The sequence below is a fragment of the Corvus hawaiiensis genome, chromosome Z (assembly GCF_020740725.1).
Source record: "Corvus hawaiiensis isolate bCorHaw1 chromosome Z, bCorHaw1.pri.cur, whole genome shotgun sequence".
In the NCBI taxonomy this organism is placed as follows: Eukaryota; Metazoa; Chordata; class Aves; order Passeriformes; family Corvidae; genus Corvus; species Corvus hawaiiensis.
The window spans coordinates 60,735,585-60,751,577 of record NC_063255.1 but is presented as its reverse complement, the minus strand read 5'-3'; the positions used below and the strand labels follow the sequence as shown (position 1 = coordinate 60,751,577).

The 15,993-nt window shown below is 35.8% G+C and overlaps 1 protein-coding gene across 6 annotated transcripts in view; it reads right to left on the bottom strand.

The window, feature by feature from the left end:
- Positions 1–15,993, bottom strand: part of BNC2 (basonuclin 2) — a 349,514-nt gene that overhangs the window by 256,386 nt on the left and 77,135 nt on the right. The window lies entirely within an intron of this gene.

Sequence of the window (15,993 nt, the reverse complement as noted above, 5' to 3'; positions counted from 1 at the left end):
GTTATTCTGCAAGACTTGAAATTCCCAGTGGACCGGGCCATGTCAAAGCCGATATAATTAACTAGAGGCTCAGCAACGGATCAATTACCAGACAAGCAAGTGATAGTGAAATCAATGAAAGATCATCAGCCACATTATCAGTGTTGCAACTCATTAGGGTAAAACTGAGAAATGTGCTCAAAGCCAGCCCAAGCAAGGTGGCATTACAAAACAAAGGGCTAATTTGGAGACCCTGCTGTGAACAATCTGTAACAGAATTAGCCTTTTTTTCCCCTAAACTGCAGAGCTAAGTAACGAAATGTGACAGACTGAGAGAAGCAGTTTATTAAGACACCAACTCCAAGTTTATTTAGTTCATAAACTCTCTCCTAGAAAATCAATACAGTCTGTACAGGGTTATTAGGCTGACTAGCTAATACATCCAAATCTGGTCTTCCCAAGCAGAAATCTTGGCCAGAATGCTACAGCCTTACAAGAAATCTAAGCTCATTCAGATCACTGTATCAAAGGAGAACTATCATTTAATTGTCAAATGTGTGACTTCTACATCCCAGCTTCAGAATGTTTTGAAAAAGATGTATTTCCCCCCTACCATGCTAACATGACAGAGAAGAAACAAAATTTAGTCTGTCAGTCTCAGTCCAGCTCAGGTCATCCTTAAATTTATAGTGTCTCTACTGCATCTTGCTTGGCACAATAATGCCAGCATAGAAAACCCAACAAGAAATACTGAATTTCAAACAAGGATATGAAAAGTAGCAGTCAATAAGGAGATAAAAGTAACCAAGCAGGAAAACTACAACAGAAGCCAACCTCCTCAAGTAGCAGTTTAAGCCTCATCTAACTGTACAGCAATGGGGATGGGGGTTGAGGGGTGGGGAGGGAAGCTGAGGAGGAAGGGGGGAGGGTAGAAAGCAGAAAATTTTTAAAAAGTAAACCCCAAACTTTAGTATACAAATTTGGCACAAACTGAGTATTTTGTCTCCTCTTTGGCTAGCACATTTGAGAATCTCAAACACTATAGTCAAGGTAAGGGCTCTAAAGGTATTTTAAACAAATCCTTTTAAAAGCATTTTTAAAAAATCTCATTTTCAATAGATTTTTAATCAGGAGTATGTTCTGCAAGTATTTTACTGCTATCCAATGGTATTTTTGCTGACAGATAAAAGGATCTGTGAAATTATTTTACATTTTCACCTCCTGGGAATATCCAGATGCTGAATAGAAGAGGTGCCTACAGAATCCAGGTTCTAATGGAACTTAAAACAGAGTGCAGTTGCAGTTGTCTGCTTGTGTTTTTTGAAAATGTTATGTGTTTTGTGAACTGTATGTGGTGTTTAGAGATTTTTCTTTCTTTTCATTTTAAATAATACTTATTACTTACTGTCAAAGACAATTACATTATATGCATGACTTTCTGAATCTTTTAAAAGTATAATTTGTTGAGTTCATCTCTCTTCTTAAAACTACCGATACGGAAATACACCATATGGCAAGAAAGGATAGGAAAAGTGATTACAGAAAATCCAGGTGATGCCAAGAAGAAAATCTAGCCAGCAGAACATGCTATATAACGTAAACTTATCCTACTTCTTTCTAAATTCCATTACTCTGACAGTTTAAGTGTTAATTAGTTCAGTTAAAGGGTTAATGCAAATAGTTCAAAATGACTAAACATTGAAAAAATATTTTCTTCTTTTTGTTCCAATTATTCTGTATTATTAATTAAGCTGTTAAAACATGCAACAGTTACTATCTCCTTAATGTTCAATAATATGTAAACTCTTTAAACAGATTTTTGTTCCACGTCTCTGCTTTAGATATTAATCAAGAAAATAATTACAGAGGAATTTAGCAAAAAAAATCTACATGCATATAACTATGTACTGTACATGTACGTTCAACGAGGTCCAATTAGTTGGGAAGAATTTGCATTTCAGTTAGTATGAGCTAACAAGACTGTAGGGAGACAATGTGATTCTACTCGCAGGGCAAGAAAGAATGGTGTTTTTCTGTAAGCATTAATTCCCATAACTGATCATTTTAAAATGTTACTGATCTTTACAGTATCTGTTTTTCAAACATCTAGGAGTTCGGTATAAATGTTTATATTAACTGTACATGCAGCAGTGTCCCTGAGACGACTCCTGGGGAAAAAAAGATAAAACAATGAGCACAGATTTATTATTTCTCTTCATTTACTATTCAGAATTCTTTTTAAAGATAAATAGCAATCAATTATTCTAAAGGAGAGTCTCTTATATTTGGTGTTCATTCACAGGATTCATCAAAGTCACAGGGAAAAGACTCAGAAAACTTTATGTCTTTTTATACAAACGTTCCAATTTTCAATGATTGGATATACATACACACACCACACGCAGTTACTGAACTCCTATCTGTATATATCATTCTCCTAAGTCTCTGTAGCCTCAGCCAGTTTACTGGCTAGTACCTGTAACTCCCAGAGTTCATTTGGCTGCAGATGTTAACAGTTTCTCTAATTCATAATGACAGTAAACTGGCCTTTGCTCTTCCCACATTCACTATTCATTTCTAGGCTTGGTTAAGTAGATAGCTGGGTTAAAGATCAGTGGTTTTTCATGTGACACATTCTGCTATTCATCTAATAGCTCGTCAGGACAAAACTGTCCCTGTTCTTGCCAAAATAATGAAAATGGTCCTCTACATCGCATGACAATCAGCCCTTGCTTGTGCTGAAACAACTAAGCTTATATACTTTAGTTATTTTAAAGACATTTCGGAACCGAGGATTCCACACTGCCTCCAAAAAAGTATGTATTTGACCAAGTATGAAAGAATTCTTCTCCTTACAATAATGTGTAAGCAGAGACTGTAACAATCACATTAAATACTTTATCCATGGATAACAATGAAGTTGTGAATTGTGTCCTAACAGGAATATAATATCATACTTGAAAATTATGCAAAGCCATCTTGGTGTTCATATTCAAAGGGGTGGTGAATCAGCCGTGGTAATGTAATTCTTTATCAACTCCTTCTACCTAAGTATTATATAAGGGAGTCGCTCTGAAACATCTGTTAGACTCTATGAAATGTTAACAGATGTCTAAAATGAAAAAAGAAAAAAAGGGGGGGTGGGGGGTAATAAAGGAAACCTCCTCTGAACAGATAATCCACCCAAATTTCCATATTCAAAAGCAAAAATATTGACACCACCATATTCTCTCTGAACCCTGTCATCCTTACTTTGTAAGACATTTTTCTGTAACTTTTAATAGGCACCTTCTGATTTATAACCAAAATGCTTTGGACTGATTATGTCATCATGCAACAATGAGACTGAATATTTTTTGGTCCCCTGTGTTCCAAATGTCCTTGCTGAATCCTTCTCTGTATTATCTAAACCATTGTGCATTTACGTTTTTCACTTTGATGTGCATGCCTAATTCACACAGATTCCGGAAGTGTCCTCATCTATATTTTACATCTCTTACTTTGTTCTGGTTTTGGTTGTTTTGGTTTTTTGCTGGTTTTTTGGGTTTTTTGTTAGAAATATTTTTCAGGTTGAACTGAAGCATGGCAAAACTCTGAACAGAGTTTTCACTTTAATTAAAAATCTTATTTTCAAGCACTATTTACTCTAAATTGGTTATTCATCCTTTTCCTTAGTAAGTGATGTGACAGGATGCTTATCCTCAAAGAAAACTTTTGATTATGAGTCTTTCTGTTATGAGCTTAAGTTCCTAGCAAGGTGTCACACTGCAACTGATCTTAGTCACGTCTTTGCCAAACTATGTATCAGCATTCTATACCACAGAACCCTTATGAAGACTGCTGAGACATGACACTAGCAAAGGTAAGGTGAAAACTGTGACCTATTGCTGGCAGATAAAACATCAAACAGAGATTATCAAGGTTTTAGTCCCGCAACTGCTACATTTTAACAAGTTAAAGAAACAAAAGAAAAGTGAAATCCAGGAAAAGCAAACACACAGAGAAGACAATTACATCTATGTATGCTGTCCTTCAGCATGTAACATGATGTTGACAGAGGTGTCCACTTGCAGGTTTGAAGGAGAAGAATATAAACATGGAGGATATTACAAAAATTAGAGGAAAGCTCTTGTTATCTTAAAGTGAATAGTAGTATACAACTTTGATTTCTTGTTTTGCTTTGGTTGTGGGGTGTTTTCATTCATTTTGTTTGTTTGTGGTTTTACTGGGTTTGGGTTTTTTAATTTAAACAAGCCAATACTGGGAGTTCAGGGCATCTGCAACTCCTTTTTATAGGGAGATCTCCCCTCTGTTTCTCTACTTTTTAAGGGAGATGTGTCAAAGATACTAATTTGCCTGCTCAGCAACAGAGGAGGACACGTGTGAAGCAGAGGGAATCAAAGAATTACAATTCCAGTAGATACACATATATAAATAAGGAATGCAGGTGAAATGGAGGATGCAGAAGGTTATAAAAACAAGTAACTTGATAAAAACAAACATAATGCCAAGTTACAGCAGTTTGTTAATTGCACCCATTAAATCTTTTTAATGATTAGTTGCTGTTTTAAAGATATTCTCCACATGAACACGGCTTTTAACTAATAATAATCACTACATATACGTGGATAAAACACTAAACTAAAAAATTCCATGCTTTTCTCAGAAGAATTTTACATGGCCAGCAAAAATTTGGCGCAAACTCCTTAATTTGCATACAGGTAAACAGGGCAGCTTGTTCTGCACATATGGCAGTTTCACATCCATTCTTCATGTCACATCATGGTTTTTGCAGTGTCTTTTTCTCACATGAAACTATCTATTTATTACTTAATTGTTTACACCAAATGGTAATAGATAACCCTGCTAAGGTATGAGAATATGATTCAAAGCACAGCAGATACAAAAGACTTTGATTTAAACTCTGCATTTAATGAAGTGTCTATATAGCCCACCACTGAAATAATAGTGGCATTTAGACATTGTTTTGATTTGCTAAGAATTAAATGGACAGAGGAAACCCAACAAATCATACAATATAGGAAGATGTATAACACAAAAATAACTCATTTAAATTTTAAAATAAAATTCTTCAAAATCAGTTGTATCTGCTGGAACCTAGGTTCAAGATTCAACAGGAACACGAGTAAGCTCACAGCAATTGTTAAACAAACAATGCATCAACCTCATTTATGTAAGTCATTGAGAAGAAGAATTCAAACACTTCAATCTGAAAAACCCCACATTTACACAGGTTTACATCCACAGATTATCACTATATTATTATACAGGTATGCTACTATATTAAAGCATCCTTCACCTATTGATTATCTGGGTTAAGCAAGGTTTATTGTTTTAATACTAAACTCTGAAAGTTTATTTTCTGAAAAACATCCTAAAACTGTGGAAATTGTCTGTTGGATGCTACCTTAGTACAAGACCTTTACAAAGTGATTTATTCTTTGGTAGTTAATTTCGTTATTCTCATCCTTTTAGTAAACTGTATCTATGACAAGCAAGGCCTCTGGATCCTGGAACAGCCTAAAGGGTTTAAGGGTAGGCTAAGTTTATGATCTAATTACTGCATAATACAATCTATTGTGCCACTTCCTAGTAACAATTATTTGGTGTCTAAAAAATAAGTCTGTCTTAATTAAATAATTAAAATGACCTAAAAAGGAGGGAGGAGGGGTTAGCAGTATACAGAACAGCTGAATATTAGATAACTGAAAAGACACTTCATGAACAAATGTAAGACTGAATTAAGAGCAGCTATTTTTTTCTAATTACTGACTCATTCACAGTACACAGAATTGCCTGAACTGCCCAGTGTCCTACTATCTCTCTGGACAATTAGGAAAAGCTGCATTAGCAAGAACTCAGCATTCTCTGTCTCACTTGTCTCTGGAGAACTGGGGAAATGATGAGCTCCATCACCTGGCCAGCAGTAGCAGCAGCCACAAAGTCACCTCAGGGACTTGGACGAAGAGATTCATCTGCAGCCTTGGCAGCGACTGAAGTATGCCTTACTAACAGACTGTCACACGACCACACACTGGCACAAGGTCCTTTCATTAAGAGCTGTTGTCTAAGTGACCTGTCACAGAGTTTCATAAAGCAGCATTAATACTGTGGGCCAAAATGAGATTGATCTTTGAGCTCCGTGGTCTCCTGTTGATAACAGTGCATTATAAAACCAATACTAAATACTTTATAAACAGGTCTCTCCTCTAGTGTATTAGAGGAACAGAGCATATTTCATGCCCTATGGTTAGGTAGCCACATATCCATCAGACAATTAAATAATTTATAAGATACTCAGAAGTGCAATAAGACTCAATAAACTTTTAAATACTTACAAGGTACTATTTTGTTTGAAAATATACCAAAACAAATCAACCAGAAAAAAAAAAAACAACACCCCTCTTCTCACCTAATGAGTACAGAGCATCAGTAAAACTAAGGTTTTATATTATCTTTTCACCTGAAATATCCTCATTGCACACAAACAAATCCAGCTCTTCACTCAGTGAAAAAAAAAAAAAATAAAACAAAACCAACCAAAACCCAAAAAAACTTGCTTTAAAAATATTTGACAAATTTCCTACATTATTACTTTCATTACTCTATATTTCAGCTTCCTCTGCTTGGCATCAGATTCCTTTTTTGTCCTTTTGTACACTCTGGCCAACATGGCTGCAAGAACCTTCTCCTCTGCAATGCCTGCCATCTGGAACCACCGTGCTGCATTTCTCTCCCTCATTCTCCATCTATTTTCAGCCTTCATCTGGAAACAATATGCCTCTGTTCTCATGTCTGGGTCTCTTAACTTGTAGTAAAAAGGAAAAAAAACTTTTAACTTTATTAACTCTGCACAGTGTTTTGGAGATAAAGTTTGTGTGAAAGATACTATACAAAATCATTTCTTTATTAAATCACACAATTGCAGGGGCAGAATTTACAATAAAAAGTGATCTAAAAATACTTCCTATTCTGTTAAATTTAATATACAAGACAATAGTCTGGGTGAATTTCTTAAGAAATGGCTTCAACATAGAATGAAAAAATATTCCTAATTTTAGTAATTCATTCATACTTTCATAAATAACAAACATGAGTTGGCTCACATTTTAAAAGTTGTGGAAAGCATGCAGTTATTAAAGGCAAATTTATCTGAAAATGTTCAGTACATTTGGAAGCATATCAGCATATGTACTTCTCTTTTCCATCCCACAGAAAAGATGTTCTCTGTGCTGCTACCATAGCAGATGAAGAGACACTAATTGCATATAAACACTGTAAGTATATTCCTACAATATTTGCATACTGGTTATGCTAGCAATGTAGGAGGTTGTGCTCCCATAATTTTAAGACATTATGGGGCGAATAAACTTGTTTCTTCCTTGGTTCATCTGCAAAACAACAAAACGGTCTGTATCAAGAAATTTTCACATATAGTAGTGTCTGAATCTCTCTTAAAATTAAACTCATAAGCAGAATTTTGCATTACCTATTCTGAACTGGGTGTCTGTAAGTTTATTCTAACTAACTTTAAAAACTGAAATTTCTCCTGCTGGGAGTAGTTCCCAAACCACCACAGGCATGGACCTTTGTATAGTATTGCGGATGCCATGGTTTCACAGACAAGCCACATTAACACTGGATAGCAAGCATATGGAACCCACAGCTGTGTGTGCTTCAGCCCCAAAGCACCCACAAGTCCATGCCAGTTCAAATCCCTATTCCCAACCCACAAATAAACCACACTGGTTTTCTTTAGGAACTAGACCTGAAATTGAAGCTTTCAGGTTTTCACCATGCACACAACTGAAGAGAGAATAGGAATGTTTGGGGAAAAGGGGGTAAATATGCTCTAAAGGAAGACCACGATGGACAGCTCCTGCCTTGGCTTTCTCATACTTGGGACAAGTTGACCCACAGGGACCTTAAATTGTTATTTAAAGACTAAACTGGATTTCATTTTTACAGTAATTGCAACAGACTTACAGGGCTAGCACCAAAGAAGTATCTACAAGTCTATCTGTTATGGAAACACCAAGGATTTGAAGGGTGAAGTTTTGGGGGGTGCGTTAAAGGATAGGAGAAAGGGAGAGCACAGTGTTTTCCACATAGTAGTGTTGCTCCTTAAGCCCTCATATGTAGAACACTCTTCTTTTGTTTAGCCTGCACCTAAAAGGCACAAAGACAGTTCTAACCACCGCTTCACGATAAAACTCTCTGCCACGTGTCATTAGTGTTTGTAACTTTATTACATGTACAATAATGAAGAATTAATATGTGCTCCTCCTTACTAAAATACCTTATATTGTCCTCTGCAGGACAATCCTCAGACATTTCTGAAACCAGATAAGTAACTGGTACTGCCAAGTTACTTCAGTCTGAATTTTTGTAAGATATCCCATTGTAAGTTGCGGGTCCTAAAAAAAAAGGCTGTGCCTGTTAATCCTTTTTTCCCTGGGATGTGGATATTTCAGCTTTTTACTTGTGCTGTATACCAAACAGAAGCTTCAGCTTTTGGATATAAACATTTTATGACCTGAGATTGAATTACTTTTCTCACTACTTTTAATCTGAAAACTGGGCTTGCACCTTCCTGTGGGATACATAAATGTCCCTTCAAAAACTCACCAATTTTGCAAGAGAGCATCTTCTACTTTATGCCAAATACATCTTGGAAACATAGGCAAGGTTCAATCACAGCAAGGAGTGATAGCTCCCAAAATAAGATGGTTACTTGGAAAATGTGAAGGCAGGACACTAACATCAATTGATTTATCCCAAAGTTGGCTGACGGGATGTGAAGGAAGTTCACCCAGACCTGGCATTCAACTGCATTCATGTTAATTCTCTAAGGATGAGGAACGCCGGGAAGGGAAATGGCTGAGCATCAGTCATAACTGCCAAGCTCCCTCAGGACGCCAGCAGTTAGATGCCAGAGTTTCTCCCTCCTTTTCCCAAAATTAAGGTCACTCTTTTGGTATCCATTGAAAAAAAGAAATACTGAGCAACAAAGAGAGTAACCTATTAGAAGCACTAGTGTAGGTTTTATCGGCTGGTTGCATGCTAGAAGCAGAACTAGAGAGACAGTGATTAGAGAACAGGGTAGTTATAGTACCATAACTATCAGCTGTCTTTCTTCCAACTCACTTCCAGGACACCTGGGAACATGTCAAAAGTCAATCCTAAAAAACCCAAACCAATCCAAAACTCAACATAATTTCAACTTAGGAAAAGGAAGGATTTTTGTAGGTGGGATGATATTCTCTTGTCACTCTCAGAAGGAGTCTTAGATGCAAAGTAGAATATCACCTTAAGTAATACTGCAAGAAAAGGAGGTATGACTTATTTTGCTTAAAAGATGAAATTTGTCTTAAGAGCAAATTTGGATGGAGGGAGAAATTTTGACTTAAAAATACAAAATATTGCCTTTTCTCTCTTTTGCTAGAGAGCTAATCTAGGCTTGAGCCTTCCAAAGTAGAAAAATCTTGGTGAGTGCTAAATCAGAGACTATAAAAAAGCAATGTAGAAATTTGAACAATGAAAACTTTTCTTTATTCCCTTCTCACATACAAGATTAATACAAGAAGAATTGAGAAAAAATAAAAACTGCTAGGCCAAGCAAAATCAGACCACAAGCAGGTTTATTTGCTTTGCAGGTCACTTTTCAAAAGGAATACAGGGTAAGCATTAATGTAAACACATGGAAGACTATATAGTGTCATATGCTTCACGTAACGGAAGAACTGTACAAAGGTAATTGATGTAAAAAGAATACTTAGAAAGCATAAAAAAAAAAAAATCAGCTGTTTCCTGTTCAAATAATGCAGGGTTATTGACAAAATAAATCAATCTTTTTAAAAATTATTTTAAAAATTAACCTTGAACTCTCAGCTCCCATATTACTGGGAATGCTCCTGCAATCACACTGCAAAGTTATCTCATCCCTACACAGGAAATGGAAACTAATTTCTAAATGTTTTTCAACCAGTGACTTACCATTTTTTTTATACTGAATTGCTTTTTGGTGAATGTACTTAAATTGTCTTTTTGCTTATGTGTTTTTATAATGCATTCATGATTTCAGAGATGGTAATTAAAAATATTCGGCTACTCATTTAGAAATGTTATACTTCCCATCCTTTCTTTCTCTTGAATCCTGTCATGACAATTTTATTTTCAAAAAAATTATAAAGCAATCTTTCAATATCCTAACATGTCATATTGAATTCATTCAAAGTTTATTTCTGATCTTTGATAAACAAGAAAACATGCTTATCTGGCAAGCTAGAGTCCTATAACTGTATACACATGCACAGCAGCTGATTTTCACAAGGTGTGAAGCAACAGATGCTTTTTTTTTAGCTCAGAACTGAACCCACAAAATAAAACTCTCTAAGAAGCTATTTTGAATTTTCACTTGTAGACAATTTCTCTCAGAGTTACTTACACAAGAACTGAGAGATGGCTTCATTGCTGTTAGCTACATCCTCTGTGTATTAAAGCAAAGTCTGAGACTTGAAACTAGGCTGATCCCGTCTCCCTGCTCCAGTTGTATTGAGTGCTGTACAAGAAAAGGAAAGGAGAATTCCTGTCTAGAAAGGTTTATAGCTTGAATAATCAAAAGAGACAACAGATAGAAGAAAGGAATTATCTCATCCTGATTTTTACTATTGGGAAACTGATACATAGAGCTGGAATTTTAAAAAGTGCTTCACACTCAGAGCCCACGACAGATTTTCAAAGAGCCAAGAATAGCAGGTATCAGAATACAAATTTAAAAGAGAGTTACTGGCATGATGCTCCACCAGAGCTTTAAAATGAACTAAATGTAGAGTTTATAGTTGAGCTGAAAATGAAACAATACTCCTGTAGAAGTACTGTTAATGTTCTACAAAATATTGTAAAATCACTGATGCTTTCTTCCTTCTTTACCCCCACCACGAGCATACACATATTATTCTGTCACCTCAAATACTAATTTCACTCAGTGTCTCTTATGAGTCACTAAATTCAAGACATACACTTTCTGTCACAACACAGAGACAGGAATTAGAAGTACACTGAAACTGCTCTCAGATTTTCTTCCTAATCCTTAATGATCACTGCAGGTCAGGTACGTGACTTGATACTGATGCCTTAGAGGACCAAGTCAATGACTCTACAGTTTTATTCCTGTTTTTTCCACACAGCAGCATCAAGACTCGCTAATCCTGTAGTAAGTAAAACATCCAAGACTGGGAAGTAAATAAAACAGATGGAGGAAAAGTTTATATATAACAATAGAAACTGGAAACTGCTGTTTATTCATATAGATGCCCACTTCTAAAAACAATTTTGAAGTACATTTCATTAGAATCTGAAATGCATGTTTCTAGTGAATTTCAATACACATTTGATTTACAAATTCCAGTAAAAGTGTGCCACAGCTGGCAGGATAAATTACTGTAATAAATCATTATTAAATAACTGTAAATCTTTAGAATGGCATAATGTCTAATAAAAAAATATGCATGCAAAAGTGAATATTTGTGGAGAAACATTCTTCATATAGAGGAAAACAAATTACAAAACTTACCATCCCGGTAGTACAGGATAATTCAATGAGTAAATGCTGGAATAAAATTCACATAAATATTGCCTAATCTACTGCAAATTTATGTTAACAACTGCATCTGAACAAATTGCATGGTAAAGGGTGATGGTAAAAGTACTGTATTTCAGAGCTTTTTTTATGTTAAACATTTACATTTCTGGTAGAAAATTCTGCAATATATCATCAAAGCAGAAAATGTACTTTTTTTTTTTTAGAAACATTTTCTGTGTTGGATTTTGTTTCAGTTGGGGTTTTTTGTTTGTTTGGGGTTTTTTTGGTTGTTTTTTTTGGGGGGGTGGGGGAAGTTGATTTGGGTTTTTGTTTGTTTTGTTGTTTTTTGGTTTGGGGGGTTCTGGTGGGTTTTTGGAGGAGTTTGGGGGCCTTTTGGGGGGGGAAAAAAACACCAACACACAAAAACCAGCCCAACAACAAAAAACACCAGAAAACCCATCCCAAAACATGGTACCAAAAAGCCTCAAATCCTCTCATTTCAACCTGTGTTCCCTCTGATGTGCAGCAGATGGACATTTACAGTAATCCACTACTGCAGAAATCAGCTGAAGAGCTATTTGCTCTTCCAAAACTTCCCATGCCTTATTTAGCTCTTACAAGACTTCATTTGTCAAAGTGCAGACACAGTGCTGATGTCGCATCCAATGGCACATTTCTAGAGTCAAGATGAGCTGCAGCACCGCGGCAGGCCCAGGAGTACCTCGCTCCAGAGTGTGATTGCTTCCACTGCGTCTTGGGATGGGTAAATTATTAACTGACACTTTCACAACTGTGAAAGAAGAACTGTCTAAGATAAACCCATTAAAACTGTTAGCCTACAGAACACTTCACACTCCTGGTTTGTTAAATCTTTGTCAAAGTCATCATTTGGTCAAGCTTTTTAAATATACATATGCATCTATATAAAATCTATTTATAAAACTTTCAATTATGAACATTTTCTCTACCTTTCCTTGTCTCATTTTTCGGCTGAATGAAGTGAACCTTGAAGTTAGAGGAAAGCTGCTAAGGACTTAATTATAAAATAAAAGCAACAAAAGCTTATCAAAGATAGCAATACACTGTAATTCACCCTAATAACTGAACTCATAAAATTCAGTACAGGTGGTGATAGCTGCTGGAAAATTTACCTTGGACATAAAAATCTATTAACTCAAAAAAAAAAAAATCAATAAAACCATTTTTTGTCAATATTTTTAAAAGTTTCCCCCATGGGAGAACAAGCAGATTTTTGCCAAAAAAAGTCTGTTGACAATATATACACTTCCTATCTTTATGAGAGTTAAAGACAATAATGATATTAACATTAAGATCTGAATTAGCTGACTCTTAAACAGACGTACTATAACAGTTACTTCAATGTTATTTGTAATCTGGTCCCTATTTCACTTTAATCCAAGGACAAGTAGAGAAAGAACTAAGATTTTTTTATGCTGATGTGTAGAATTATTAGCATAAGATTAATTGAACCCCAATACTTACTGTACATCCAACCACCCTATTACCCTACTATCTCAAAAAAAAAAAAAAAAAGAAAAAGAAATAAATAATTGATGAATCATATAGGAAGCAAAACTGTTTAAGTAGCAAATTTCTTCTTCATTCACACACAAGGTTGCCATGGGCACTCCCTCTTACGTGAGCACGGAAGAAAAGCCATGCTGTAACTACAAATCCAACCACACTTGCCATAACACGATCATGAAACTGCACGCAATTAAAATGGTTTGTAGACAGTAAGAACACGCCTGAACATTATGGGTATGCATGGAAGCTACAGAAAAATATTTCAGTGAGGTACCTTTTCTAGTACATTAAGCAACCAAGAAATAAACATTTTTGTATTCTAATCCAGGCCAATTTAATAGCATATCATATGACCTCTTCATAGAGAAAAATACACAGTCTCTCCTACAGGGATTCAGTTTTGGGGAGCCTAATTGAAAGCTCGTAGGTACTGATTTGCTGTTCCAGCTGACTTCTGTCGCAGCGGTGAATGGTTAGAGTAATCAGAGCTTGACAGGTCCTAAATCAGGAAACCAAATTTACAAGTCACTTCTGAGGATGTGTCTTTAAGCTGTATATAAAGTAAGAATTATGCTTCAGCTATCTAACACAGATACAGAAAATATTTACTTCTAAAAAAATTACTTATATGCAAATTACTTGTGCAAGTGACAAATATTATTTTAAGAATGAATTAATAATTATTTTAATAAGTATTTTACCCTACAGAATGCACACATAGCTCACCACACCAAATTAGAAAAAAGCATTCAAAGGCATTACTCGAGTATCTGCCCAAGCAGTGTGCATCTGTGAGTCCATCTCTCTGTGTGTATGTGTATCAAAATATGTGTGTATGCACATGCACCCACACAGACAGCATCATTGACTGTTAACATACACACATGAGTTAAAATTTCTCTTTTCCAGCCAAAAGGGAGTGCCTTTTTTTTTTTTTTTTTATTAACTGGAATTCACCCTGAAGCTCCAAAGGAATTTTGAGGGGGCAGGACAAGGATTTGTACTCTCTGTTTTATCCACTCTGTTCTATATACTTTCTGATAATTTGAGATGGGTAACTAAATTACAGGCTCACTGGGATTCTGATGATCATAAAAATCACAAAAGTATAGTCTTCAGTATGACATTATATCCCCAGACTCTTTCCTAATGCCCATACACATACAAATAGTGTGTCTCATTTTAGTGTAAAATAATTGCATCCCAATCACTTCCATGCACCTCATGCCCTAACAGAAGTATTCATCTACGTCTCTATTCTCCTTTCAGCTTTCTAGTTTGTAATCGGATGTATAATCCATAGTCCCAAAACTATTTTATCCAAAACTTTCTAAACACAACACTTATTTGTCTCCACAGAGATACAATGTTCATGACACCCACTGCTACTGCATTTTCCTCACAAAGGTCCTCTTCTTTCAGTACCAGCATTGAGAGATGATGCTCTATTAACCTACAGATCAAAACATACAGTGCCCTTTGCTTGTGACCTCCTAATTGTTGATTTTAACAAATCATGAGTGTCACATCAAGATTTATTATACGACTTATATTGTTACAGGAAACATTAGGGAGCAAAATCTAACAACTTATTTGAATTTACACAATGAAGGACTGTCCCTTATTCAGAATTCACCTGGTACATTGCTTCATGCAGAACATACCACACACATGATCACACATGACAGCAAAAGGGCAGCGTAAAGAGTCAAGTGCATGCCCATGAAAGCAAGAGCACAACAGTTACATCTTTTTGGGGAAAATCCCAACTGTCACTATTTTACTATGACAAATCACAGCAGTAAAAGTATTTCCTCAGAGAAGTGATGCTGCAGTTTTACAAAGAAGATGGTAAAATGTTCTGGGTTTGCCTCCTGAGGCTTTTGGTCTATGTGCAATAAGGTAGCACAGCTGCCAACATTAAGAGGCCAAGACATGAGGAGAGACAGACTCATTTTTTTAAAAGACAGAAAAAGAGAAATTGTCAGAAAAAGCTATGTCCTTCATTAAACCAGCTGACATGGGAGGGGACATAACTAATGCACACAAAGCATCCAGGCCTCTTGAGGGGCATGAATGCTTCTAAGACAGCAAGCATTAGAAGCTTCGAAGATCAGCAAGAGCCTAAGTTTGGAGGAAAGACCTATGCAAGGAATGTGAAAGTCAGTAGAGACTTATAGAGACAATAGAGAAAGTATGTCTCTGAATGGAAATAAGCATCTATTTGAAGTAGACAACATGGAGTACTTGTTTCTATTCCATGTGTACAAACCATGTGTTACAGACAGTCTCACTGATGTCAGAAAGCAGAACTCCTCAGAAGGCTGCTCTGAACACCCACAATTGCAAATGCATCACTGAACAAAGGACCTGGTAGACCTGGAAGAGCAATAACAATAACTTACAGATATAAATATATACAGATATACAGATATAAAATGAAAGCATGAGGCAGTGCTGGTTTATCAGAAGTAAAATTAACATGCTGAGAAAAAGTGCAATGTACTGTCTCAGCAACCAGAGAGCTGGCTGCAAAATGAATGGAGAAGTAACTTCCTGCTAGATTTTTATTTATACTTGTCATAACTTAAAGATTTCTACTATGAAAATGTAAGAGTCTCCTTTGCATGTCTTGTGATAGAGAATTACAAGAAAGACCAGAAAAAGTAATAGAAGCCTAACATGGAGTATTTGTTTAGTATTCATTTTTGTTACATAGTATGTGATTTGCATTAAAATATGACTCTGTGTTGCTCCACAATAAAAGTTAAAACTCACTCTCTTCTCGCCTACACAAAGTAATTTTGTTTAGAGACCTTCATTTCTTTTGGCCTTAGCCCATCGGAGGGGTGTGTGATACG